Raw genomic sequence first — 27,211 nt, 5'->3', positions numbered from 1 at the left:
TAGCGGTCTGGAACTCGGGCCTCCATCAAGAGATTGGTGATATAAGCACACTAAGTGTGCTCTCGATAGAAAGGCGTCGTAGTTTATTCAAAAGGGAAAAAGGGTTCAAGAACTTTTAGGGAAGTGGACGACGTTATGCTATAGGAAGTCTATTTTAACAGATCAGCAACTCGTTTAGGTTTGAAACTGTACTTTTCGATGCTCAAACCAAATGAAAATTCATGGTAAGGATGAAATCTTTTAAAGTCATTGAATGACATTTGTTATATATATAGAACGTGGTTTTTTTTACAAAGACAAAAAGCGGCTGCAACAGCTGATTGTGTCCGTGCTATACAGCACTCCGGTATGTACTTTTTTTTAGATGCTTCGGATCATCGTTGAAATGTAATACCATTTTTATTTTCTTTATATAATTTTGTTTGATGTTTTTCCGCCAATTTCTATACAAAATTGGAATATTTTGCAATCTAAATATTTTTGAGTAGAGCTGGGAGAGCTAGAGTCTTAAAATTTGAAGCACACATCAGAACCCGATGACTATTTAACGTTAGGGGGAAAACTTTGCTAGGTGGTCCATGAATCGTGAAAATTCTAAAAAACGTCCGACCTGGGAAATTTTGCTTTCAAATTTTAACGATAACGCAGAGTTCTCAAACTTGTAACATAGATTTGAGCTTTATCACGTTGTAATGTTTAGGATGAACGAGATTTCTAGATGGGAGAGGGAATGAGATATACATAACATAATACACATAAAAATGTGTTGAATATTGCTTCCGCTATTTGAGTAACTTCCCGTAGAGCTAGATTCTTGAAACTAAGAATATGATTCAGAACCGGATAACAATGCAACATGAGTTAAACAATTTCTTGGAAGGTGGTTCAGGGATCGTGAAAATTCAAAAAATCTTCCGTACTTGGAAATTTTTCTATCGATTTTCAAAGAACTTCCCGATAACCCATTGACCTGAAACTTGGAACATAGCTTCGGGCTTTATTGCGTTATATAATTGGGGATTAAGGAATTTTCTCGATGGGGCAGGGATCAAGATATTAAAAACATTACAAATTTCATTTACAACATGTTGAATCTTTCGTCCGCTATTTGATGTACTTCTCGTAAGGCTAGATTCTTGAAATTCTAAACAGGCTTTCGAGATAACCTTTACCTTAGGCCGGTAATATGCCCTCCACCTTTATATTTTTGTTCCCCACAAAAATTTTTACAGATGTTTTGTTAAGGAAGTACTTGAAAATTTTGTATTTTCTTTTCATTTTTAATGGTATTTAATTCGGTGCTTTTGTCATGCTTTTAACTTGATTAACTTCTTTTTTAGATTAAAATGCCATTTTATATAGACTTTTATGATATATCTGAGACTTTCTGGAACATATTTGACTTGTTGTGAACATTTTTTTTTACCTTCTGATATAAATTTGAGATTTTTGGAAGTACATTTTAGGCCTTCTGGAATACATTTGGAAAATCTGATATACAGTTGACCTTTTCCGAAATTCATTTGAGCTTTTCTGAAAAATAGTTGAGGTTTTCTGAAATAAAATTGGAATATCTGAAATACGTTTGTAGTTTTCTTAAATATATTTACACTTTTCTGATATTCATTTAAGATTTTCTGAAATACAATTGATTTTTCTTAAACAAATTTGTTCTTTACCGAAATATAGTTGAAAAAGGTTTAGTAATAATGTGTTTATCGCGAAAAAATAGAAAATAACGAACAAGATTTTATTTTCAATTTGTATATTTTATTAAAACAGTTCAAGACTGTTCACTTGTGACAGCAATCGCTGCTATTATTGGTCCAATTAAAAATCAGTTATTCATTCTTAATTGAGTTTACTTAAAGTGTGGGTGGAAATGACTAAAGCCAATCACAATTACCAGTAGTTATTTTGTAATTACTGTCCTGACAAATGCGCGCTTTAAACATTCGTGTGAATTCCAAGTAGATACGACATTTACGCCTGTCACGACTGTTTGGAGTTTGCGATTCATTTTTTAGTGTTTTTAAACAAAATTATAGGTTGCTAAAAATTTTAAATACTATATACATTTTTTTATACTAACAATTTAAGAATAAAAGCGTTCAAAATCTAATTCATTTAAATTGACTAATAACACAAAACAAATACAAAAGCATTTCCCTCGATTGTTCGAGCAAATGAGCTGAATGTTTTCTATAAGCAAATCATCTCAAAAAATCTTTTATAAATCTGATATAATTTTCGCATTCAGAAAAATAATTAAAAGCTATGCTGCAAAATTATTAATTAATGTATAAATATGTAATTACAACAGATTTGTTGACAATGAATGTCATTACTGCAGCTGCTACTGTAGTTAACGCTGCGTGCCTCATTTAACTCATTCGCAGGTTATGGAAGGAACGAATGATCATGGCATTAATAAAAGTTTAAAATAAAAAAAAAATAAAAAAAAAATTAATAACAAAATATCGCACAGATCTTAAAATAATGGGTGGGTGGATGAGATCCACACATTACAGGGCTTTATACATATTCGTACATATGTATGTATGTGGATAGATTAGACCGTTTCAAAAGCAGTCTTTAGTGCTCAAGAACTTCGTTTTGAGGAAAAGTGGCTACATATATAAGTATTACCGATTTGAGCCTGTACCAAAGAAAAATATTTTTTTGATCGGCATAAAGTGCTTATATATTTGTACATTAAACATTTATATACATATGTACGTGTGGAAATGTATAGTTATTGTAAAATGCCTTGTGAAGGAAATGGACTTAATTTGAATGGGAACTCAAAAACATGTATGAATTGTATGCGAAGATGGGTGGGTTGAATACTTTGTTGAGCTGTTAGCCTTCCACTAACATCTTCGTCGGTAGTTCTACGACTTTTTCTTTCGGTAACGTTCTCTTTTACACATCAAACAATTCGTTCGTCCTTCGTTGTATTGTTAGCATACTACATCTACCTATTTCCGCTTCTAGCAGCTTTCGAAGTAGTTTGTTCCCGCTTATGGGGTGAATCAGTCTTTCAGCATTAGACGTACATATATGTCACGTCGTTCTCGGGACTGGATATATTTAGGCCTCTTTAAAACAGGCATATCGCCTAATCACTGTTTTTTACATTCTTATAAGCGAACTGCCTTCATCCTGCTCCTATAGCCATGCCAAGCACTCCTTCTCCAGGGTAGCTTCAGTTACTCTTTGAATAGGTAACTTTTATGAATTGGAATGTTTTTAACTTTTCGGAACCAGATGCTTTGAAACGGTAACTTTTTAGAAACTGTTACTTTTGTTGTGCCCGTTATTGTACTGCAATCGGTTACTTTTTGAAGCTGTGTGTTTTAAGGAATCTTCGACTTTTATAATTTTTGGGGCTGCTTAATTTTTTGAAACCAGAACTGGTTAATTTTCTAGACTGTTTCCTTTTTTGAACCGTGTGACTTGTATGACAACTGCTGCTTTTTACTTTCCTGGAACAGGAAGCGAAACAGGTTACTCTTCTGAAAGCGATAACTTTTGAAATATATTACTTTTTGGAACCGATTTTTTCTGGAACCGGTACTCTGAGGAGCCGGTTACTTTTTTAGAACTTTTAACTTTTTTGAAACAGGTTATTCTTTTTACTTTTGAAACCGGTTACTCTTTTGGAACCGTAACCTTTTGATACCGGTTACATTTTTGGACCCATAACTTTTTGAAACCGGCTACTTTTTTAGAACCAGCTGCTTTATTGGGAAAGTGTATATTTTCAGAATTGATTATTATATTAGAACGAGCTCCTTTTTTGAAACCGTTTAATCGTTTCAGACGGTTTTTGGAACAGTGCACTTTTTTGGTAAAATTATGAAATCCTGAAAATCGCATTGCAAAAGTCGATAAAAGCTTACATCCTTAGTATGGAGAATTCGCCAAAAACTATAATTTTAATTTTTTTTTTTTCAAACAAATTGTTTTCTTAAGATTACTAAATAGCTTGACTTCATATTTGTCAAATGAGCTACAAATTATTTTATTTTATGATCACAAATAAAATAATTTAAAAAAATTATGAAATGTCTAAAAGTGTGAGGCGTTAAGGTTCAGTTGGTCTTTATATGACTATCAATAGAAATTTGACGCGCCCAGCGCTTTTATTTAATTGTCTGATCAATGCCCTAGATTGATGAGGAGTGTGATGACTAGTACCTAGGGCCTACCTAATTTCTAGCTTTTAGTATTACTACTACTTCATGTAAGTATTGTTTTCAATAAAACCGTTTAACTTACACATTTTTTTAAATTATTTTATTTTCAAGTTTTTAGTCTTTATTTAATTGCCTATTATTTCTCATTCTATTTAGTTCATTTAATGACTAATTATTACAAGGACTCTTTCTTGACAATTTGTTACAATTTAAGTCCTCAATACATAATCCTTCCAAAGACTTTACTCGACTCTGCGCCACATATGATTGTCCCTCCTCCAAATCCAAAATATTTTGATGTCACCTGTACCGGACTGTATGTAATATTTTTTCCAAATATGAGCAAAACGGACATCATAGGTCACTTTTTTACTATTTTTTTACTATTTTTTTTAATACCTCGATGTTTGCGCCACTTAGCGGCAATTTTTTTTTTTCATAGGTCGCTTTCTATTCTTGTATGTATTATGTGTTCCAAATGTGAGCCAAATCGGACCACAAATTCGATTTTTGTGAATATCTCGATCCTTGCGCCACCCAGCGGCAATTTTTTTCTTATTATTGCATTGTTCTGAACTATATTTCAAGTTTCAAGCTTGCAGCTTATCGGGAAGTTACTTAAATTTCAATTACAAAATTCGTTCACAACGGCCGTGCATGCCTAAGATTGTTTAGGCTATTTATTGTTCATGTCGAAAATTGGTCGGATATGGTCGAAAGTAGTATCAACAGATGTGCATCACTACCAGTTATAAGAACGTAATTGCGAAATTTAACTCTTTCTAACTGCTCAAAAGTTATTTAAAAAAACATACGCTTTCGACGTCATCTTAGCACGGACTTTGCATCACCCAATTCACCAATTTCAAAAAATTAATAATGAACAATGAATTCAAATAAAATGTCCCAAGTCGAGCATGTTTTCAAATTGTCCACAAGTTTTTAAAAAAGGCAAAATACTCAAAAAAGGTGCCGATTTTTAAAAAAAAATGTATATTACGATTGGCTGGAAGAATAAGCGAAATCAGTGATGCAAAATCCTTTAGTAGGTTCTAGGGGTATAAGTACTCATTTGAAATGATTCTCTTACTTAAGATGAGGATATATGTACGTATGAGAATGGTCTGAAAAAATCAGTTGGGCTTACCTTCAAACATCTGTTGTTTATTTGCGAAACTATACAATAGCGTCTGAAATGTTAATTTTGATTTTCACACTTCAAGTTGGCGGTCCTATCCAAAACTAGTCCCTTGGAGTGAATCACATTGATTATAGCCTATCAACGAAGTATAAATATCACCTACACGTTACGGCTCCTTTTACCAGGTGAGGCTTTGTCCTTCGCAAGAACACTCACTGAAGCAAAAGCTTTCCCAAGACAGTCGAACTAAGGACCGTGTGCTACTATCCTAATGTAGTGGACAGTCGAACTAGTCTGAAAACTGAAGCTTTGCGGTCATCCATAATGAGCTCTTATATCACAAGGACGGAAAACAACAGTTAACATCTTCCAACTTAAAATCGGTCGACTTTCATTCTTAAATATCGTGTAGATTTAACGAAGACTATTGAAATCAATGTTGTGAACACAAACGTCTGCAAACTTTGGTTTACATTTAAAAAATTTTATAAGGGAAGGCGCGGTAGCGACTGGTGGTTGGGATTGCTACTGTTCGCACATCGGGAATTGTAGCTCTTAAAAACAGCCGAAAAAACTGAAGGCGCCCTGTGCCACGAGAGCAATCGTAAGTCACCTTTTTGCGTGACCGCCAAGGAGCTACAAATGATTTAAAAAAGTTATATTCGCGACGATTATTAGGAGTTAACCCCAGATGAAACTACGCTTTGCACGAGATATACAGACAAAAGTGTGACCATTTTATATATCTCTAAGACCGGGGTTAGGTTCGAAGCCTATCTGGAGTAAGTGAACGAGGGGCAATCCCTCCGCAAGGAGCTGCTCCTGAGAATTTTTGAACGATCTGCGAGATTTTGAGGCTAAAACCCCGGATCTTTCCGAAATGTCCAAAACGTTGATTTCCTTAAATACATACAAACAAAACCGTTCCTAAATATTATTTTTTTAAATAGAAAAATTAAGCTTTTTAAAGTAAGAATACCGGCGTATGCCGGCGGGTCGCCCACGTCGCCGCCGCCGGTAAATAATAGAGCCTACGCCGCCGCCGCCGATAAAGTGATTGGCGTAAACCTTTAGTACTTATGTATCTGCTTGAGTCCATTGGCTTTTTTGCTTTCCCTCGCCGCAGTCTGTAATTTGTTATAGGAAATTTTGCACTTGCGCTGCCAAGTGTTGGAAGTCACTGTTGCAAGTTCATACCTTCAAATATAAGTTTGTATGCATATTTGAATACATTTTTGTTAATAGTAGTTTTATTTATGTCTCTTTGTTTGCCAATTGGGTTTTCTTGCAATTATCTAACAAATGTCTACATTTCGTACACATCATAAAATATGTTGCGCAAACGCATATGCAATGAACCTACGAGCTGAGCATAGATAATTACCAAATGGCTGATACATATGTCACTTGTATTATGCAGGAGCATGAAAAATGACAAAATCAGATCCGGTGACTCTGGGAGTGTTCGACAGAAAAGTTTTGGGAAAGATTTACGGATCTCTACAAGCTGGCAACTGCAAGTACCGAAGAAGATTTAATGATGAGCAGAGCGAGCTTTACCCAGACATCAACATAATCCAGCAACTAGAAAAGCAATGGCTACGCTGGCTTGCCCATGTTATGCGAATGAAAAATGACGATTCGGCTAAGAAAGTATTTTTATCGGAGTCCGCATATAAAGGCAGATGAAGAGGGTGGCCCTCACTCCGCTGGAAGGAGCAGGACGAAATATTGATAAACAATTTACCACGCTTTTCGAATGCGCCCAAGCCGAAAACATGATAAATTTTATATCAAACGGGCATGTGAATTGTAGAAATTGCTGATGTTAGATATATAATTACTCCCAGATTCAAGGGGTGGATAAGCACAATACAAAGCTGTATATCTTCAGAGATCCGAAACCCAATTGTCAACCGTACCTCCGGGAGGGGAATCCTGTTGCAAATATGAAAGTATCATTCACATTTTTAGTCGGTGTGTCTGTGGAGACCCCAAGATCTTCAAGAAATTATAGGGGGGGGGGGGGGGGTTGGGTTGGGGGGGGGGGGGGGGGGTATGGCCTTGGAAGCTTAATGTGGAGCGTACCGATTCTGTATCCGCCAAGGCCCATCAACATCTATAACACTCCCCAAATCCATCGGAAAGCGTCTTTATCGTTAATACAACAACAACATGTAATTACTTAACTGTTATGCAACATCGACGCATAGCTAGAATATTATCCTATGTGTACTGCCACTTCGGAAACACCCTATCTCAGAATTTGTTTCAAAAACTCGCTACTATAAAAAAAATTAAGGTGCGATAACCTCCGAAGAGATCTAAGGCCGAGTTTCTCTTCTAATTTGCGTCGTGCTCCTCTTGATTTTCCCTACAAATTGGCTGGACGGGACCTACATGTTTTATGCCGACTCCGAACGGCATCTGCAAGGCAGATGAGTTTTCACTGAGAGCTTTTCATGGCAGAAATACAATCGGAGCGCTTGCCAGACACTGCCGAGGGGCGACCCCGCTTAGAAAAATTTTCTTCTAATTGAAAAACATTATTTCTAAAATTTTGATGTTGTTTTTCCCGGGGTGTGAACCCAGGGCATACGGTGTGGTAGGCGGAAAACGCTACCATCATACCACGGGTGCCGCGCTACTATACATATACAAATTAAAGGATCAAGGATCCTTGCACTGAAATAAATTAAAGTGCCAACTTGCCCTGCAAACACAATAGAACAACACAATAAGATTTATTTTAGGATACTTATAATCCTAATTACAAATAGAATATAGTATTGGTTAGTACGAATACCCCGACGCAACTGCCCTCTCAATGTCGTCTGCTGCCTTTTATAACATTTCTCTTGGCGTCGTTCCGTAGCCAGGCATATGCGACGTCTGGGTGTGAGTGTGGCCTTGGCTTCCCGCAGGTGTCTTGCTTGGCTGGCATTTGCAATGCAAAAGTTTCAGAACAGTGTGAAATAGAAATATGCTGACTTCGCTGCAATTTGCATAGGTACTGACTTGGTTCCCATAGGTTTGATAACGTTGCGAAATATTGTCATTGCGCGATATGATGAAATGCACTTGGCCTTGAAGCGGGTTTGGGCTGCAATTATGCTGCTTATAATAACTATGCTAACGCAGCTGCAGGTGGCCCATGGGACTGTGGGAAGAATAATTATGCTGACACAGCGGCACGTGTAAACTTTAGCTTGTGGGAATCCAACATGTTGGGTACCGCCAGCGTGTTAACTTACATAACTTTATACAAACGTAAGTAAATAGCTATATATATGTAGATATATTAAGGGAGTAAAAAATAAACATATATGCGCCCTAATACATCAAGCATTAGGCTTGCAAACCTCACTAACTTATGCACGAAAACTCCTTCTTTTGAAAAATGAAACAGCTAGCACCAAACCTAAAACTTATTTTTATACTCGGCTGAGCAGAGCTCACAGAGTATATTAATTTTGTTCGCATAACGGTACCCCGTAACGGTATAAAGTAATCGAGATAGAAATAGATATTCTATATATGAAAATGATCTGGGCGAAAAAAGAAATTAATTTAGCCTTGTCCGTCCGTCTGTCCGTGAACACGATAACTTGAGTAAATTTCTAAGTATCTTAATGAAATTTGGTGTGTAAGTTCATGGGAACACATCTCAGATCGATATTTAAAATGAATGAAATCGGACTATAACCACGCCCAGTTTTTTGATATCGAAAATTTCGAAAAACCGAAAAAGTGCCATAATTTATTACCAAAGACGGATAAAGCGGAAACTTGGTAGGTGGGTTATGACGCAGAATAGAAAATTAGTAAAATTATGTACAATGGGCGTGGCATCGCCCACTTTTAAAAGATGATAATTTAAAAGTTTTGCAACCTGTAATTTGGGAGCTGAGTATGTAATTTTCGGTTACACAAGAACTTAGCCTTCCTTACTTGAAACCACAAATGATGTGGCATTTTTAGTTACTGATGCAAGTGTTGTACACGATCGATGCTTCATCTCCAGTAAGTATTGTCTAAGAAAATGTAAAAAATATGTATAGTTTTCAAAAGGTATGAGCTATTATTTCCATTCAAAGAGATACGGTTATGGGAGAAATCAATCATTCACATAGAAACCTTGCTAAAATTGTATATTCTCTGTTGGTTGAATAAAAGACTGTTCGGTGATCATTTAGGTAGCACTTTTGGTTGGTTTTCGGTATCATTTTAATTATTCCAGCACTATTTCGGTATTGCTTCAGAATTTTATTTTCAGGATTTATTTCAGAATTATTTTCGTAATAATTCCTGTATTAATTCGTCACCATTTCCGGATTTGGGGATATGGGATCACTTTAAGACTATTTCGGGATCATTTCGGGCCCGTTCCATGATCATTTCGGAAGCTGTCTACAATCATCTTGACAGGTTTCCCAGACTCGCTTTAGATTTGTCCCTGTCTCAAAATGGGTCTGACTGTGCCTAGCTTCAATAAAAATACCATTTTTGTGAACTAGAGGAATCCTTTATAAGATACAAAAAGTCTTTATTAATACATAAACGGACTTTCTTCCATATATCCATGTTGTTCTGATTGAGTATATATGTATGCTACATATTTACTTAAGTAGTAATGTATGCCGTATTATACATATGTACATACATCGGAATTCACCTTATATTTATGAGCTTTATGCTACTGAATGCTTTCAGTTCTGCTATATATTAAACTGTCGTAATAAAATTGGGCGATATGTTTCATTAGCTTATCGTTTGGCGGATGATCAGTCTAATGGACAACTTGGTCGTCATTTTCCTGTGCTATATTTATTCACATATGTATGTACATACCAATATACATACCTATGTAGGTTTATGATGGCATTATTTATTTACAAAATGTATAATAGGTTGGAATTTGTTTACATATTGGCATACTGGACGTCACTTATGAAAGAATATTATAAACAACTAAATGATACATTGTTTTTTGTATTAAAAAAATGATATTATATGTACATATGTATATAACTTTTAAGTATGTCTCTATTAGAAATAATATTATACCAATGGGTGGTTTTGTGGCAAAATTATTGGTATCTTGGATGAAATTCAGTGTTTCTAAAATGCGAAATTTAACAGACCCAACTCGCAGACTATTGGCTAAAACAAGTGCAACAAAATATATTTTCATACGTAAATCGATCTTAATAAGAGCCCGGAAAGCCATTTCTGGTTAATTTTGGCAAAGCTGTGATTATTTATCTATTTATTTGTCTAAGTATTTGGACAGCAATCCTTAAAGACTATATTGCTGCGAATTTTGGAAATTCTGATTACTATGCACCTTTTGCTAACGTTCGAATCGCTGAACTGTCGATTAAAAACTCCAATACTCAATATTGCAAAATGGTATTTACTTAGACCACTTTGGAAGTAGTACTTCACAAATTCAATTATACTTCACTACTAGCTTCCATCGCGCTGCTTTTGTACTATCAGTTAGACTCGTTCACCTATTTCTCCTAAAGTCTATGCTTTTCATGAAATGCCTTCTGGAACAGTTGTATTTCATACTTGCTTTCATACTTTCATACTTTAGCTATATGCGTGTGTATGTGTGAGTAACAACTTCTGCTCTTACCCTGCAAAAATCGTTGGATCATGTGATCCGCTGGAGTACTTATCATTATACTCCACTGTAATGCAGCAATGGACCCAACTCATGTTTCTCCACGAACATATTGTAAGCCGATCATTGCTCGTTTTTAACGATTGTAATCACTACACGATGTTTATTGGACTCTGGGTACTCCATGGATTACTCTGAATAAATGCGGAGCTGGAGTATATGGTCCAGTCCTAGGACATCGCAATGTTAATTGGACCATATTTTTTGTATGAATTGTGGTTAATTTTGGAGCACTCGCTTGGTCCATGCATGCATGGAGTACTCGCAATTTTTGCAGGGTAGCTGATGATTAGATATGTGTATGTGAGATAATCTCTAAACTTCGAGTTGCTGGTTATGTGTGTGGAATATTCTTCGTTGCCTTGTACATATTGTCACGGATATTAGCATCACTAAGCTATACCATCACTAAGGCGATGCTAAGCGATATTTACGTCAATAATCAAATCATGTATACACACATATAAGGCAGCCGAGAGATGTCAAACACAGATGCATTTACTTATACGCCTATGTGTGCGCGAGAGACTGTAAACTACAAACATTCACATCAATAATTCAATCATTATGTATCTACATAAACGAATAAATAATTGCGTCTACACATATGTACCATGTACGAATACGAGCAGCGGAGAGTCAATGCACTAACACATGCATATATCTGCGAAGTTTGAGAGCTACTGGACTAGTAGATTCTGGAAGCGCCTAAAAGATGTACAAAATTGTGCAATTTTAGGTATAGCTGGGAAGTTTGAGAGCTCATGGACAATGCTAGTAGATTCAAGAAAAATGCGAACGAGGAAACCAAAGCGTATAAAAGGCGACAGATGTAGAGGCGCTGTAATTCAGTTTGATTTGAGTTGTCAAGCCAAGCAGTTTCGATTAAGACGATATCTAGCGAGCAATAGCAGTATTATTTTGAATAGTGGAGTTTCATTTGAGCTACCAGTTTGGTTATTAAGCTATTCGTTGCACAGTTTGAGTGTTATTGTGAAGTATTTTAATAAAGGCCATTTTTCCATTATTCAATATTGGAGTTATTTATTCAACAGTTTAGCGATACAAACCTAGCAAAAGGGCAAATAAGAGGATTTGCAAGTAAATTCGTTACAATATGTAAGTGTGGCTGCTTGCTTTATTGTTTTCATGTACTTAAGTGTGACTTCTTGCTTTTTTTGTTGTTGTGATTATTTGCTAACATCATAGTGATGCTAATTGTTGAGTCCGTATTTGCATATTCACAACTTTTATATATGTTAGTGTCGAAAGGGTTAATACTCAAGCACAATCTATCAAATAGTTTTGACATTTGTTCTATATTGCCATTCTTTGTTGTCTTCTTATTATCATCTTTCTTCTTGCTGTATATTCGACCGCCCGCTTTATTTAGTGATTAATAATTAACATAGTTTTAGTGGTTATATTGTAATAATTGAACTTATAATTAAAGTCATATTTGATTTAACCACCCGCGTATTATTTCACACGTGAGTTATCGTCAATTGGTAAACCGCTCTTTCAAAGTAATCTGCAGCAGTGCATCGTGATTAGATGGTCCGCATACAGTCCACAACCAGGTAATCCGCAACAACATTTTTTCCCACAATATTATAAAACTATCTCAATATGTATTACATGTAGCTAAAAATATGCAGAATTCAACATATTCACAAAATCACCTTTGGAAGTAAAAAGTCTGTAGATACTTTTCTAGTCAAAGCGTTAAACTCACATAAAGCGCCAACAATGGGGGCATAACTATCATAGCAAAGAGGATAAATATAATAAGAGCCGTCACTCGTTATTTTTTAGGCATTTACTCGATGTAAACTGTGAGGTAGTCGCTACTTTTGTTTTATGAGGGACATTTTTGAATTGCCTTCCATTTATCCATGCGGTGTTGTCACTTTATGCAAACGTGTTTTTTGGAAAGAGAATTAAATAATTAATTTAATACAGTCGGAAAAATAGCCCATAAAAATGTATAGAAGACATTTATAAACATCTCGCCCAAAAAAAAAGTAGAGACTACCTCACAGTTTACATCGAGTAAATGCCTAAAAAATAACGAGTGACGGCTCTTATTATATTTATCCTCTTTGATCATAGTTGGTTTTGAGGTTATTCCACTAGAATGGATAGAAAGCAAATTTTTTTTAACAGATTTGGGCAGTAAATGGCCACTTAATTATATTATACATGAAATTTAAGCAAAGCATAGAACGACGATTTGCTAGGAACTTGGGCCCTAAAAGCATAAGCAAAGAAGAATAAGATTGCATGGGATCAGAAAAGATTAATAGTCAAAGAGCAATATTTAAGTAAAATTTTCTGTATTCTCTCATTATATTTATACCTATCTGAGTAATGAGTGGGAGCACTATCGGAACCCTTTTTCGACATAATATAGTTCCAAAAGGTCTTGAGATTCGATTTATTATAAAACTCAATATTACGAATATAGTTTGTATATAGAAATATGTTCAATTTGTTGCAACTCTTTACAGATTGCTTATATTTGTTGAAGAAAAATGATTCTTGATATGTTGTTGTTGTAGCGATAAGTACACTCCCCGAAGCTTTTGGAAAATTGTTATCGATGTTGGTGGTTCTTTGCTGGATATAGATCTGGTATGTTACCGTAAGAACCACCATTAATGTACTAGCCCGACCTTATAGGCCATCCCGAGCCCCATCCCCTTGTTCCATGAGAGCCTCGCCTGCTATATATATGTATGGTACATGATCCAATGATTTTTGCAGGGAATATGTTCGTGAAGAAATATGAGTTGGTCCATTGCTGCATTACAGTGGAGTACAATGGTAAGTACTCCAGTGGACCACATGATCCAATGATTTTTGCAGGGTAAAGGTACGAAGCATTAGGGATTTAATGGGTTGATAAGCGCAATTCATAGCTTGCGCAACACAATTGTCAACCTCACCTACGCGAGGCGAATCCTGTTAAAACCCTGCAAAAATCGCGAGTACTCCATGCATGCATGTATGAAATACTCGCTATGGACCAACCGAGTGCTCCAAAATTAACCACAATTCATACAAAAAATATGGTCCAATTAACGCTGCGATGTCCTAGGACTGAACCATATACTCCAGCTCCACATTACATCAGAGTAATCCATGGAGTACCCACAGTCCAATAAACATCGTGTAGTGATTACAATCGTTAAAAACGAGCAATGATCGGCTTACAATATGTTCGTGTAGAAACATGAGTTGGTCCATTGCTGCATTACGGTGGAGTATAATGGTAAGTACTCCAGTGGACCACATGATCCAACGATTTTTGCAGGGATTACTCTGATGTAATGCGGAGATGGAGTATATGGTCTAGTCCTAGGACATCGCAATGTAAATTGGACCATATTTTTTGTATGAACTGTGGTTAATTTTGGAGCACTCGGTTGGTCCATAGCGAGTACTCCATACATGCATGCAGGCATGCTTAACGAACGAAACGATATCATTTCGTTACGATAATCAACGCTAATAAACGAAACGAAGTCATTTCGTTTATTAACGTTGATTATCGTAACGAAATGATATCGTTTCGTTCGTTAAGCATGCCTGCATGCATGCATGGACTACTCGCGATTTTTGCAGGGTTTTAACAGGATTCGCCTCGCGTAGGTGAGGTTGACAATTGTGTTGCGCAAGCTATGAATTGCGCTTATCAACCCATTAAATCCCTAATGCTTCGTACCTTTACCCTGCAAAAATCATTGGATCATGTGGTCCACTGGAGTACTTACCATTGTACTCCACTGTAATGCAGCAATGGACCAACTCATATTTCTTCACGAACATATTGTAAGCCGATCATTGCTCGTTTTTAACGATTGTAATCACTACACGATGTTTATTGGACTGTGGGTACTCCATGGATTACTCTGACGTAATGCGGAGCTGGAGTATATGGTCCCATCCTAGGACATCGCAATGTTAATTGGACCATATTTTTTGTATGAATTGTGGTTAATTTTGGAGCACTCGGTTGGTCCATAGCGAGTACTCCATACATGCATGCATGGAGTACTCGCGATTTTTACAGGGTTGTAAGCCGATCATTGCTCGTTTTTAACGATTGTAATCACTACACGATGTTTATTGGACTGTGGGTACTCCATGGATTACGCTGACGTAATGCGGAGCTGGAGTATATGGTCCCATCCTAGGACATCGCAATGTTAATTGGACCATATTTTTTGTATGAATTGTGGTTAATTTTGGAGCACTCGGTTGGTCCATAGCGAGTACTCCATACATGCATGCATGGAGTACTCGCGATTTTTGCAGGGTAATTTTCTTGAGATTTTTTCTTAAGGTTCCTCGGGCTTAGTAAGTACATAGAATACCATTTGTAATTTTCCTTCTCACCGAAATTTCATCCAAGGTAGATTTGAAAGTAGAAAAGCTATTTGAGGTATCCAGTTCCCCAAGTAACTGATAAGCAAAACTCCATAGTTTAAAACTGTCGAAGAAAACAATTAAAAGGTCATGTTTGGGACATTCTGGTCGTATCTCATTTTAATCATTAATAAAGTTGTACATCAAGAAAACGACTGAGTAGGTTACAATTTAAAAATATGAAAAGAAATTAAAGCTTCATACCTTTTCTGTACAAAATAGTAATTTTTCGGAGCATTAAAAATGGTCTGCCGCCGTGAGTTAACACTAGTTTGCTTGTCTAAATCAGTAAATGTCCACGACTTAAGTATTGGGATAACCTACATCAAAATACTTCGGACAGGGACGGCGTCGCCACTCGATTGGGTGGCGGAATAAAAAAGGAGGAAAAATAAAAAAGTAGAACCCCACAAATTAGTAAAGAAGCTCCGCTTTTATCTCTTTGGTGGTGCATGGCGACAAGTGATAGCTGATATTACCCTCATAAATAACATTTTTTCGGAGTCGTAAATGATAACAAAAAAAATCGTTCTACGATCACCCACTGAAATATGTAGAAAATGGAACCATTCCTGTAAAACTTTTCTGATACTTAATTGGATTCTTTTCAAGCTAGGCGCTTGAAGCCGCCTTTTGCTCAGGGGATGGGAGTTTCGTATTTGCTGATTTTATTTTGCCGTTAATCTGGCTGACTGTAGAGAGCCCAAAGATGTAGGGCATTTAAAGTTTAAAAACCACAAAATATGCCAATAAATAACAACACACGAATTCGCAAAGGTTGGAGAAAGTGTGAGTTCCCAATTTGATTTACAGCATTGTTTACTATTTGAAGCTTAACATTTTCTCAAACGTAAATTTCCGACTTGTGTACGATTTTAGAAGCTATTAAAAAGAGCCTTTTTATTCCATTTTGTCTGCGGCCGCCATGGTGTGGTGATAACGTGCTCCGGCTACCTCATCGAAGATCGTGGGTTCAAGCCCCGGACAAAGCAACACAAACATTTTGAAATAACTTTTTTCAATTGAAAAAAAGTGGTTCTAAGCGGTGTTGCCGCTCAGCAGTGACTTTGCAAGTACTCCGAGAGTATTTCTGCCATCAAAAGGCTTCTTAGTAAAAACTCATCTGCCTTGCAGCAAGCTTGATCTCTCACTAACTATCTGAATTAAAAATACGTCTTATATACTTGAAAAAAAAAATTATTTTATTCATAAAAATTTAGTATAGTGTTTCTACCTTAATTGTAACATTGCTTAGCATAAAATTATAAATTAATTAATTTAGTTTCCTATCAATAACTTAAATAAAAACCTTGAGTTCTCAAAGCTTGGGCCTTCTGCTTACATCTATGCTTGTTGTAGTGAAGCGTTTCAGTTGTGAGAAAGTGGTGCGCGCCATCTGTTGGGTGACAGTCACGGCATTCTTCGAATTAAGCCAGACAAAGCGTGGTGGAGCATGACGTTTGGAATAGGGCCGTTTTCCATCGAGGTATCCCTTAGCAAAGTCATTTCTTCTATAAGTACATTCGATCCATATCCAATTTCTAGCTTTCATTTCTAGTTCTCTTGCGACAAAAAAGTGTATCCACATGCTGATGGTAAATACCGAACGACGAAGTTCTTATGCTAAAGTTAAAGTTGATAGCAGCAAGACTCGTCAGTATACATACACTCTCGACAAAACAAAGTGGCTCACTAATTGATATGCGACTATGAATGAAAGCTTTGGTATGCATGACACCTGTGCCCACATATAAAGATATGTAAATATTTAAAAAGTCAGCGAGATCGCTATAGGCAATCACATACTATGTGTGACACTCACCATACCGCTAGCAAAAACAGGCTCAACAACCTGTTGAGCAAGCAAAGTGACTTAATTTATTTTAAAGCTATAGCCAGTTTTTATTGAGCCGCGAGTTTCTGAGTATAAAACTTAATTTGTCGTTAAATAAAAATACTTTGCTCTCTCTGATTTTTTAATTCCTTCTATTTTAACTTTAGTAGTTGGTGAAAAAAGTTTAAAATTTTGATGTTGTTATGAGCTGCGTTTGCGTTAGTTGTCATGCGAAGCTGTCATATGCGGAAGTATGTACATAATTACAAACGTGAAAGCCTAGAAGCTCATAGAAGGAAGCGCTTTTTGTTAACAATTTAGAGCTTTGTTTTAATTTTTAATAAAGCCTAGAATTGAGGGTGAACGCAACTAAAAATTAATACCTTAAACAGAAGGATAGAGGTATTAACATTATATGTATAAAGATAGTGTACTGGCTTACCATACCAAATGTCACAGGTTTAGGTCACAGAACAAATAACATTCAAACTATAAAGTATAATAGTTTAACGATTTTTAAGCATATATTTGTTGTTGTTGTTGTTGTGTTTACAGTACTTCGCTCCATTCAATGGGCATATATCCAACTTATTCTGGTGGGGAAGAGAGTTTTGATATAAATAAATAAAATAGAAGCGGGGATAGGACACCGCCCTGTGGTATCCCCTGCTTAATTTTTCTAGGATTTCAGATTTCGTTCCTAAATTGAACCGACGCTTGCCGACCATTCAGATAATTTGCGGTCCATATATTTGGATAAGGGGGAAGGTGTGAGCCTTCTATGTCTTGGAGAAGTGTGCCGTGATTGACTATGTCTAAAGCTTTTGTTGACCTGTCAAAAGCATCGTCCTGTGATGGGGTTTTTTCTGGTTTAGTCTGTAATTTATCTGAGTGTTGCTATGGCGGCCTTTTGCTATATTTGTTAGTAGAAATTTGCGCAAAAAGATTCTTATGCCGAATGCAAGTCCCTTATATGCAAATAAGTAAATAATTTGTTAGAGATCCAATAGAAATTAGAATAACAGCAGGCGATATAATGAGTCGCATTTCAAATCATTATTTTTTACTGCTGTTACAAGCCCTTTTTGAAATCAATATGCATAGGATGACTAGCTTTGAATTTTAATTGTTCTAATGCTTTCCCGCAAGTACCTCAACACTGCTGATCTTCTACAAATAACGTAGGTTTTGTATGAGTTTTTAAGCGGGGATTACCCTTATTACTTTAAATGGATGAAAACATTTATTTCAAGCAATTTTTAATTTATAATTTATTTAATAATGTGGGACAAATTTAAACAACGTGACATCAGGACGGGCAAGGCGACAGCTGTTTCGATTATACCTTGTAAATCTCTTCAAAGCCTTTTCTCCCGGGAGTGGGATTTGAACCCGCACTCCTACGATGGTTGAAGTGTTACAAACGCATTCAGCCACGTCATGCCTTAGTTGTTGTAAACCTTATCCCAATTGCCTTCTTTGCATATTTTCTTTATTCATAGTCCATACTTCATATGGCATCATATGGCGAAGTTGTGCGTTGGTAAGGTTTTCTTACAAGGGCAAATGATATTACAACTGAAATGCAACGCAATAATTTGTTATAGAAATATAAAACGAAAGCTAAGGAGGATTTTATTTGCAGGCAAAATAGGTCTCATTACTTATATACTTAATATAAATACTATATAGTTTGAAACTCTTTTAATGAGTAAGTAAAGTTAATTAATAAGCACTAGAGTTGGATTTTTTAGTTCAATGAAAACATAAGTTCACTTCTAGTTCGTTCAGTGCATCGAACTAGTTCTTTTGGTTCTTAGTTCAGCCACCTTATTGAACTATTGTTCTACCAATTGAACTAGTTCAATAACTCAGGAAACTGCCTCACTTTTGAGTAAGCCCCCATACAAAGCTCATCGCATGGAAGATGAAGCCCAGACTGGGTAGACACAATTTTAGAAGCATTAAAAGGAACGCAGCAGAAAACCGATGGTGCCGTCAAATGATTTAAGTATGGAAAGCCAGGGCACATTGCACGTTATTGCAGTACCAATACGAATAGTTCCAACAATGTGGGTGGCCGTAAACGCAGAGCGGAAGGAGATGAGCAAATCTCCAAGTCCACTCAATCGTTAAACTAAAGCAAGTCAGCTGCAAGGGGCAACAGCTGGTTCCCTCAATTGAATGCCCCATAATCTCTATCTCGCAATTTGGAAGAAGTTCAAGCAGTCTTACTGTCGGAGGACATGTGAATGGAAAGGAATATTTACTGATTGTAGATACGGGTGCATCTCATTCCATCATTCGATCAGATTTAGTCAACAAGAAGATAAGAAAATTTCTTTGAGCAAGATTACGTACAGCCACGGGAGAGGACATCCAGATAATTGGAGAAGAAGGATGTGAAGTAGCAATTGGGAACATCATGGTACTACACTATTTTATGGTGGCAGAGATTGTTGATGAAATCATAATTGTAGTGGACTTCTTAATCGACCAAGGCATCAAGATCGATATGCAAAGCAAGACGATGCGATATAAGAACATGGATGTGCCCCTTAATTTCGGCTACGATAGAGGCTACACCAGTAAACGAGTGCTGGTGGAAGAGAGTCAACAAATACCACCAAAATCCGAAGCAGTCATCTGGGCAAAGTTTGAGGGAGATTGTGGGACAAACAAATTGTGGGTTGTCGAGGCAGCAAACAAATCAACACCGAACATACTTGTATGAAAAACCATGGCTATGATAAAACAAGATGGACGTATTCCGGTAAGAGTACTCAATGAGTTCAAGTCACCAATCAAACTGACCAAAGGAGCTATATTGGGAAGATACCAGGAGGCTGATGTAGTTATTAACTGTGAGCAGCTCCAGGAACACGTATCAACTAGCAACACTGATCTTTCAAATGACATCACGGCATGGACGGAGGGGCTAGAGGAAGACTATCAGAGTAAGGCGAAACAACTACTCTTGAATTACGCCAACATATTTGGCCAAGATGGCTCCAAACCAGCCATACCAACGTTGTGAAACATTAAATTGACACTGGAGATGCGGGGCCGATACCTCAAGCTCCTCGTAGTGTTCCACTGGCGAAGCGGGAAGTTGTGAATCAAATCGTACAAGAAATGAGCGACAGCGGCACCATCGAACCATCAGCTAGTCCATGGAGCTCACCTGTGGTACTTGTGAAGAAGAAAGATGGAAAAATGAGGTTTTGCGTGGACTATCGAAAAGGACAGGTACCCATTGTCAAGAATTGACGACACACTAGACTCGCTATCTGGTACGAAATGGTTTTCTACACTGGACTTAAAAAGCGGCTACTGGCAAGTGGAAGTAAAGGAGGAAGACACAGAGAAAACAGCCTTCAGTATCGGTGATGGTCTTTGGCAATTTACAGTAATGCCCTTTGGGCTATGTAATGCACCAGCTACTTTCGAGAGATGCATGGATCAGGTATTGAAAGGACTACATTGGAAAATATGCTTGGTGTACCCGGACGACATCATCATATTGGGCAAGAACTTAGAAACTTAGAGGAAGTTTTCCAGAGAATAGCTGGCGCTGGTCTGAAACTAAGTCCCAAAAAGTGTTCGATGTTTAAAATGTAAGTAAATTATTTGGGTCACAAGGTAACGACAGAGGGCATCTACACTGCGAATGAACAGATAGAAGCAGTAAAGGATTGGCCAAGACCTCTGAACCTGCATGAATTGAGAAGTTTCCTTGGGCTGTGCACATATTACCGCCGATTTGTGCCAAACTTTTCCAGTGAAGCCCATAGCCTCGATGAGCTTACAAGAAACAAGTAAGGAAGGCTAAGTTCGGGTGTAACCGAACATTACATACTCAGTTGAGAGCTGTGGAGACAAAGTAAGGGAAAATCACCATGTTGTAAAAAGAACCTAGGGTAACCCTGGAATGTGTTTGTATGACACGTGTATCAAATGGAAGGTATTAAAGAGTATTTTAAGAGGAAGTGGGCCATAGTTCTATAGATGGACGCCATTTAGGGATATCGCCATAAAGGTGGACCAGGCCTGACTCTAGAATTTGTTTGTACGATATGGGTATCAAACGAAAGGTGTTAATAAGTGTTTTAAAAGGGAGTGGGCCTTAGTTCTATAGGTGGACGCCTTTTCGGAATATCGTTATAAAAGTGGACCAGGGGTGACTCTAGAATGCGTTTGTACAATATGGGTATCAAGTGAAAGGTGTTAATGAGTATTTTAAAAGGGCGTGGGTCTTAGTTCTATAGGTGGATGCCTTTTCGAGATATCGCCATAAACGTGGACCAGGGGTGACTCTAGAATTTGTTTGTACGATATGGGTATCAAATGAAAGGTGTTAATGCGTATTTTAAAAAGGAGTGGGCCTTAGTTCTATAGGTGGACGCCTTTTCGAAATATCGCCATAAAGGTGGACCAGGGGCGACTCTAGAATTTGTTTTTACGATATGGGTATCAAACGAAAGGTGTTAATAAGTGTTTTAAAAGCGAGTGGGCCTTAGTTCTATAGGTGGACGCCTTTTCGGAATATCGTTATAAAAGTGGACCAGGGGTGACTCTAGAATGCGTTTGTACAATATGAGTATCAAATGAAAGGTGTTAATGAGTATTTTAAAAGGGCGTGGGCCTTAGTTCTATAGGTGGACGCCTTTTCGAAATATCGCCATAAAGGTGGACCAGGGGCGACTCTAGAATTTGTTTGTACTATATGGGTATCAAAGAAAGGTGTTAATGAGTATTTTAAAAAGGAGTGGGCCTTAGTTCTATGTGTGGACGCCTTTTCGAGATATCGCCATAAACGTGGACCAGGGGTGACTCTAGAATTTGTTTGTACGATATGGGTATCAAATGAAAGGTGTTAAGGAGTATTTTAAAAAGGAGTGGGCCTTAGTTCTATAGGTGGACGCCTTTTCGAAATATCGCCATAAACGTGGACCAGGGGTGACTCTAGAATTTGTTTGTACGATATGGGTATCAAATGAAAGGTGTTAATGCGTATTTTAAAAAGGAGTGGGCCTTAGTTCTATAGGTGGACGCCTTTTCGAAATATCGCCATAAAGGTGGACCAGGGGTGACTCTAGAATTTGTTTGTACTATATGGGTATCAAATGAAATGTGTTAATGAGTATTTTAAAAGGGAGTGGGCCTTAGTTCTATAGGTGGACGCCTTTTCGAAATATCGCCATAAAGGTGGACCAGGAGCGACTCTAGAATTTGTTTTTACGATATGGGTATCAAACGAAAGGTGTTAATAAGTGTTTTAAAAGGGAGTGGGCCTTAGTTCTATAGGTGGACGCCTTTTCGGAATATCGTTATAAAAGTGGACCAGGGGTGACTCTAGAATGCGTTTGTACAATATGAGTATCAAATGAAAGGTGTTAATGAGTATTTTAAAAGGGCGTGGGCCTTAGTTCTATAGGTGGACGCCTTTTCGAAATATCGCCATAAAGGTGGACCAGGGGCGACTCTAGAATTTGTTTGTACTATATGGGTATCAAAGAAAGGTGTTAATGAGTATTTTAAAAAGGAGTGGGCCTTAGTTCTATGTGTGGACGCCTTTTCGAGATATCGCCATAAACGTGGACCAGGGGTGACTCTAGAATTTGTTTGTACGATATGGGTATAAAATGAAAGGTGTTAAGGAGTATTTTAAAAGGGCGTAGGCCTTAGTTCTATAGGTGGATGCCTTTTCGAGATATCGCCATAAACGTGGACCAGGGGTGACTCTAGAATTTGTTTGTACGATATGGGTATCAAATGAAAGGTGTTAATGAGTATCTTAAAAGGGCGTGGACCTTAGTTCTATAGGTGGACGCCTTTTCGAAATATCGCCATAAAGGTGGGCCAGGGGTGACTCTAGAATTTTTTCGTAAGATATGGGTATCAAATGAAAGGTGTTAATGAGTATTTTAAAAAGGAGTGGGCCTTAGTTCTATATGTGGACGCCTTTTCGAGATATCGCCATAAACGTGGACCAGGGGTGACTCTAGAATGCGTTTGTACGATATGGGTATCAAATTAAAGGTATTAATGAGGGTTTTAAAAGGGAGTGGCCCTTAGTTGTATATGTGAAGGCGTTTTCCAGATATCTACCAAAATGTGGACCAGTGTGATCCAGAACATCATCTGTCGGGTACCGCTAATTTATTTATATATGTAATACCACGTACAGTATTCCTTCCAAGATTCCAAGGGCTTTTGATTTCGCCCTGCAAAACTTTTTCATTTTATTCTACTTAATATGGTAGGTGTCACACCCATTTTACCAAGTTTTTTCTAAAGTTATATTTTGCGTCAATAGACCAATACAATTACCATGTTTCGTTCCTTTTTTCGTATTTGGTATATAATTATGGCATTTTTTTCATTTTTCGTAATTTTCGATATCGAAAAAGTGGGCGTGGTTATAGTCGGATTTCGGCCATTTTTTACACCAATACGAAGTGAGTTCAGATAAGTACGTGAACTGAGTTTAGTAAAGATATATCGATTTTTGCTCAAGTTATCGTGTTAAAGGCCGAGCGGAAGGACAGACGGTCGACTGTGTATAAAAACTGGGCGTGGCTTCAACCGATTTCACCCTTTTTCACAGAAAACAGTTATCGTCCTAGGAGCTAAGCCTCTACCAAATTTCACAATGATTGGTTAATTTTTGTTCGACTTATGGCATTAAAAGCATCCTAGACAAATTAAATGAAAAAGGGTGGAGCCACGCCCATTTTGAAATTTTCTTTTATTTTTGTATTTTGTTGCACCATATCATTACTGGAGTTGAATTTTGGCATAATTTACTTATATGCTGTAAAGATATTAACTTTTCTTTTAAAATTTGAATTTAAAAAAAATTTTTTAAAAAAAGTGGGCGTGGTCGTTCTCCGATTTTGCTAATTTTTATTAAGCAGACATAAAGTAATAAGAGTAACGTTCCTGCCAAACTTCATCATGATATCATCAACGACTGCCAAATTACAGCTGGCAAAACTTCTAAATTACCTTCATTTAAAAGTGGGCGGTGCCACACCCATTGTCCAAAATTTTACTAGTTTTCTATTCTGCGTCATAAGCTCAACTCACCTACCAAGTTTCATCGCTTAATGCGTATTTGGTAATGAATTATCGCACTTTTTCGATTTTTCGAAATTTTCGATATCGAGAAAGTTGGCGTGGTTATTGTCCGATATCGTTCATTTTAAATAGCGATCTGAGATGAGTGCCCAGGAACATATATACGTACCAAATTTCATCAAGATACCTCAAAATTTACTCAAGTTATCGTGTTAACGGACAGACGGACGGACGGACGGACATGGCTCAATCGAATTCTTTTTCGATACTGATGATTTTGATATATGGAAGTCTATATCTATCTCGATTCTTTTATACCTGTACAACCAACCGTTATGCAATCAAAGTTAATATACTCTGTGAGCTCTGCTCAACTGAGTATAAAAATAAAGCTTTTGAATGGAAGAAGAAGCAAGAGGTGGCTTTCCAAACATTGAAGGAGCGTTTGTGCACTGCCCCAATGTTGGCATATCCGATTCCAGGAGCAACATTTATTCTAGATACAGATGCGAGTGGATATGCTATAGGAGGCGTTTTATCACAACTGGTCGATGGACAGGAGAAGGTAGTTGCATATTACAGCCGTTCAATTCGGAAACCAGAGAGGACCTATTGCGTTACACGGAGAGAGCTGTTGGCATTGGTAGAGTAATCCAGAAGGACAAATGGCACGGTGGATCGAGCGACTACAAAGCTATGAGTTTTCCTTTGAGCATCGAAAACGTAGTACCCGTGGAAATGCTGATGCAATGTCACGAAGACCATTTAGTTTGGAATGCAAGCACTGTTCAAAGGCCGAGGCTAAAGAAGACATTATAGATGTCCGGCTAATGACTATAACACGTACAGATGAAAAGGACAATGAACAACTAAGGAAGTGTCAGCTAGAAGATACTGATCTGTCACATGTTATGCAAGGCTCGAACGAAACGGAAGACCAAATAGAGAGGAGATGTCAGCCGAAAGTCCCATTGTGAAGTCATATTGGGCACAGTGGAGCAGTTTAGAATTGATGTCCGGTTGCTTGCATCGACTATGGGCGAGTGAAGATGGCCAATGCAAGAAGAAACTGATAGTTGTTCCCAGAAAGAGTATTCCTGACGTGCTCAGAGAGTTGTATCATGGTCCAAGCGGAGGTCATCTTGGAATAACAAAGACGCTCGAGAACATTAAACAGAGATTATCTTGGGTTGGTTGCCGTCAGTCGTTCACTGAGTGGATTGCGAACTGCGAGGTTTGCAGCAGAGCGAAAGGGCCCAAAACCCGAAGTCATGGCCAGATGAAGCAATATAACTCAGGTGCGCCATTTGAAAGGATCGCTATGGATGTCGCAGGTTCATTTCCTACTAGCAACTGCGGAAAGAAATATGTACTGGTGGTTATGGATTATTTCAGCAAATCCCAAATAAATAAGCGGAAACAGAAGCAGGAGTGTTTATAAACAATTGGGTTGCAAGGTATGGTGTACCAATGGATTTACATTCTGACCAAGGCAGGAATTTCGAATCAGCTGTGTTCCAGGAAGTGTGTAAGTCATTTGGCATTCGAAAAACACGGACAACTGCATTGCATCCTCAGTCCGATGGTATGGTGGATCGATTCATTCAATAGAACATTGGAGGAGCATTTAAGGAAAGTAGTGTACAAGTTCCATAAAGAGTGGGATACCCGCATACCACTATTCTTGATGGCTTACCGATCAGCAGTCCATGAGACAACTGACCAAACTCCTGCAAAAGTAATTTTTGGCAATGACCAATGACTGCCAGCTAATTTAAAGTTTCGGATAGGTGCCGATGCGGAGAGAAATGTCAAGAAATCCACTGGTATTTTGGAAGAAGAGCTGATAGAAATACACGATCTGTTAAAACGACGAACAAATATTATAAGTGACAAGATGAAAGCCAGATACGATAAATCAATTAATTCGGAAGGTTTTCAGGAAGGAGATTTGGTGGTGTTATGCAACCCACAACGGAAAAAAGATTTGTCCCCGAAATTGCAGAGTAACTGGAAAGGCCCATACAAAGTTGTAAAACGAATGAAGGATGTAGTTTACCGCATACAAACCATTGGTAAACCACGAACCAATGAAAGTGGTTCATCTGGAAAGGCTGGCGGCGTTTAGATCAGGAAATTTTTCTGATCGGGACGATCAGACTTAGGTGGAAGGCAGTGTGACAAATATTTAGCAACACTAAGGGATACTATCATCTCTAAGCCGATACTAAGCAGTCACTTGTATCTACATAAACAAATCAATCATTATGTCTACACATATGTACATACAGCAGCGGAGAGATACTCACAAAAGCATGCAATCATCAGCAAAGTAGTTCTCACACATACACATGCATATTTCTGAGATACTCACAAAAGTATGGAATCTTCAGCGAACTACTAAATTCTAGAAGAAGAAACGTCTAGAAGTATGCGAACGAGGAAATAAAAGCAGCACAAGCTGAGGCATGAGCAATTCAGTTTGATTTAAGCAAGCTATTGGTTGTGAAGTATCAGTGTTATTGTGAAGTACTTTAGTAAAGGCCATTTTGCATTATTGAATATTAGACTTATTTATTCAACAGTTTAGCGATACGAACGTTAGTAGAAGGTGTTAAATAAGCGGAGATTCACTAAATGCGTTACAATATTATTGGTTACTGAAGCCGGTGGCTATTGAATCCCATCGTGGTATTCATCAAACACTAGCATAAACATAACTTGGTTTGGTCTCTACATTAAAAACATTGTGGAAATTATTTATGTTATTTTATTTATTCCCTTATTATTGTGGCAATCTTTTCACTTATTAAGTCATATATTCATTT

The 27,211-nt window shown here is 37.4% G+C and overlaps 2 protein-coding genes across 2 annotated transcripts in view; one reads left to right on the top strand and one right to left on the bottom strand.

Moving 5' to 3' along the window:
• LOC137240509 (UPAR/Ly6 domain-containing protein twit) overlaps positions 1 to 27,211 on the top strand; it is an 86,615-nt gene that overhangs the window by 23,161 nt on the left and 36,243 nt on the right. The gene's annotated exons all lie outside the window — the stretch shown is intronic.
• Oseg5 (intraflagellar transport protein Oseg5) overlaps positions 1 to 27,211 on the bottom strand; it is a 140,755-nt gene that overhangs the window by 79,081 nt on the left and 34,463 nt on the right. The window lies entirely within an intron of this gene.

Source organism: Eurosta solidaginis, chromosome 2, assembly GCF_040869045.1.
Source record: "Eurosta solidaginis isolate ZX-2024a chromosome 2, ASM4086904v1, whole genome shotgun sequence".
In the NCBI taxonomy this organism is placed as follows: domain Eukaryota; kingdom Metazoa; phylum Arthropoda; class Insecta; order Diptera; family Tephritidae; genus Eurosta; species Eurosta solidaginis.
Note: the sequence above shows the minus strand (reverse complement) of the source record. Positions and strands in the feature narration are given on the sequence as shown.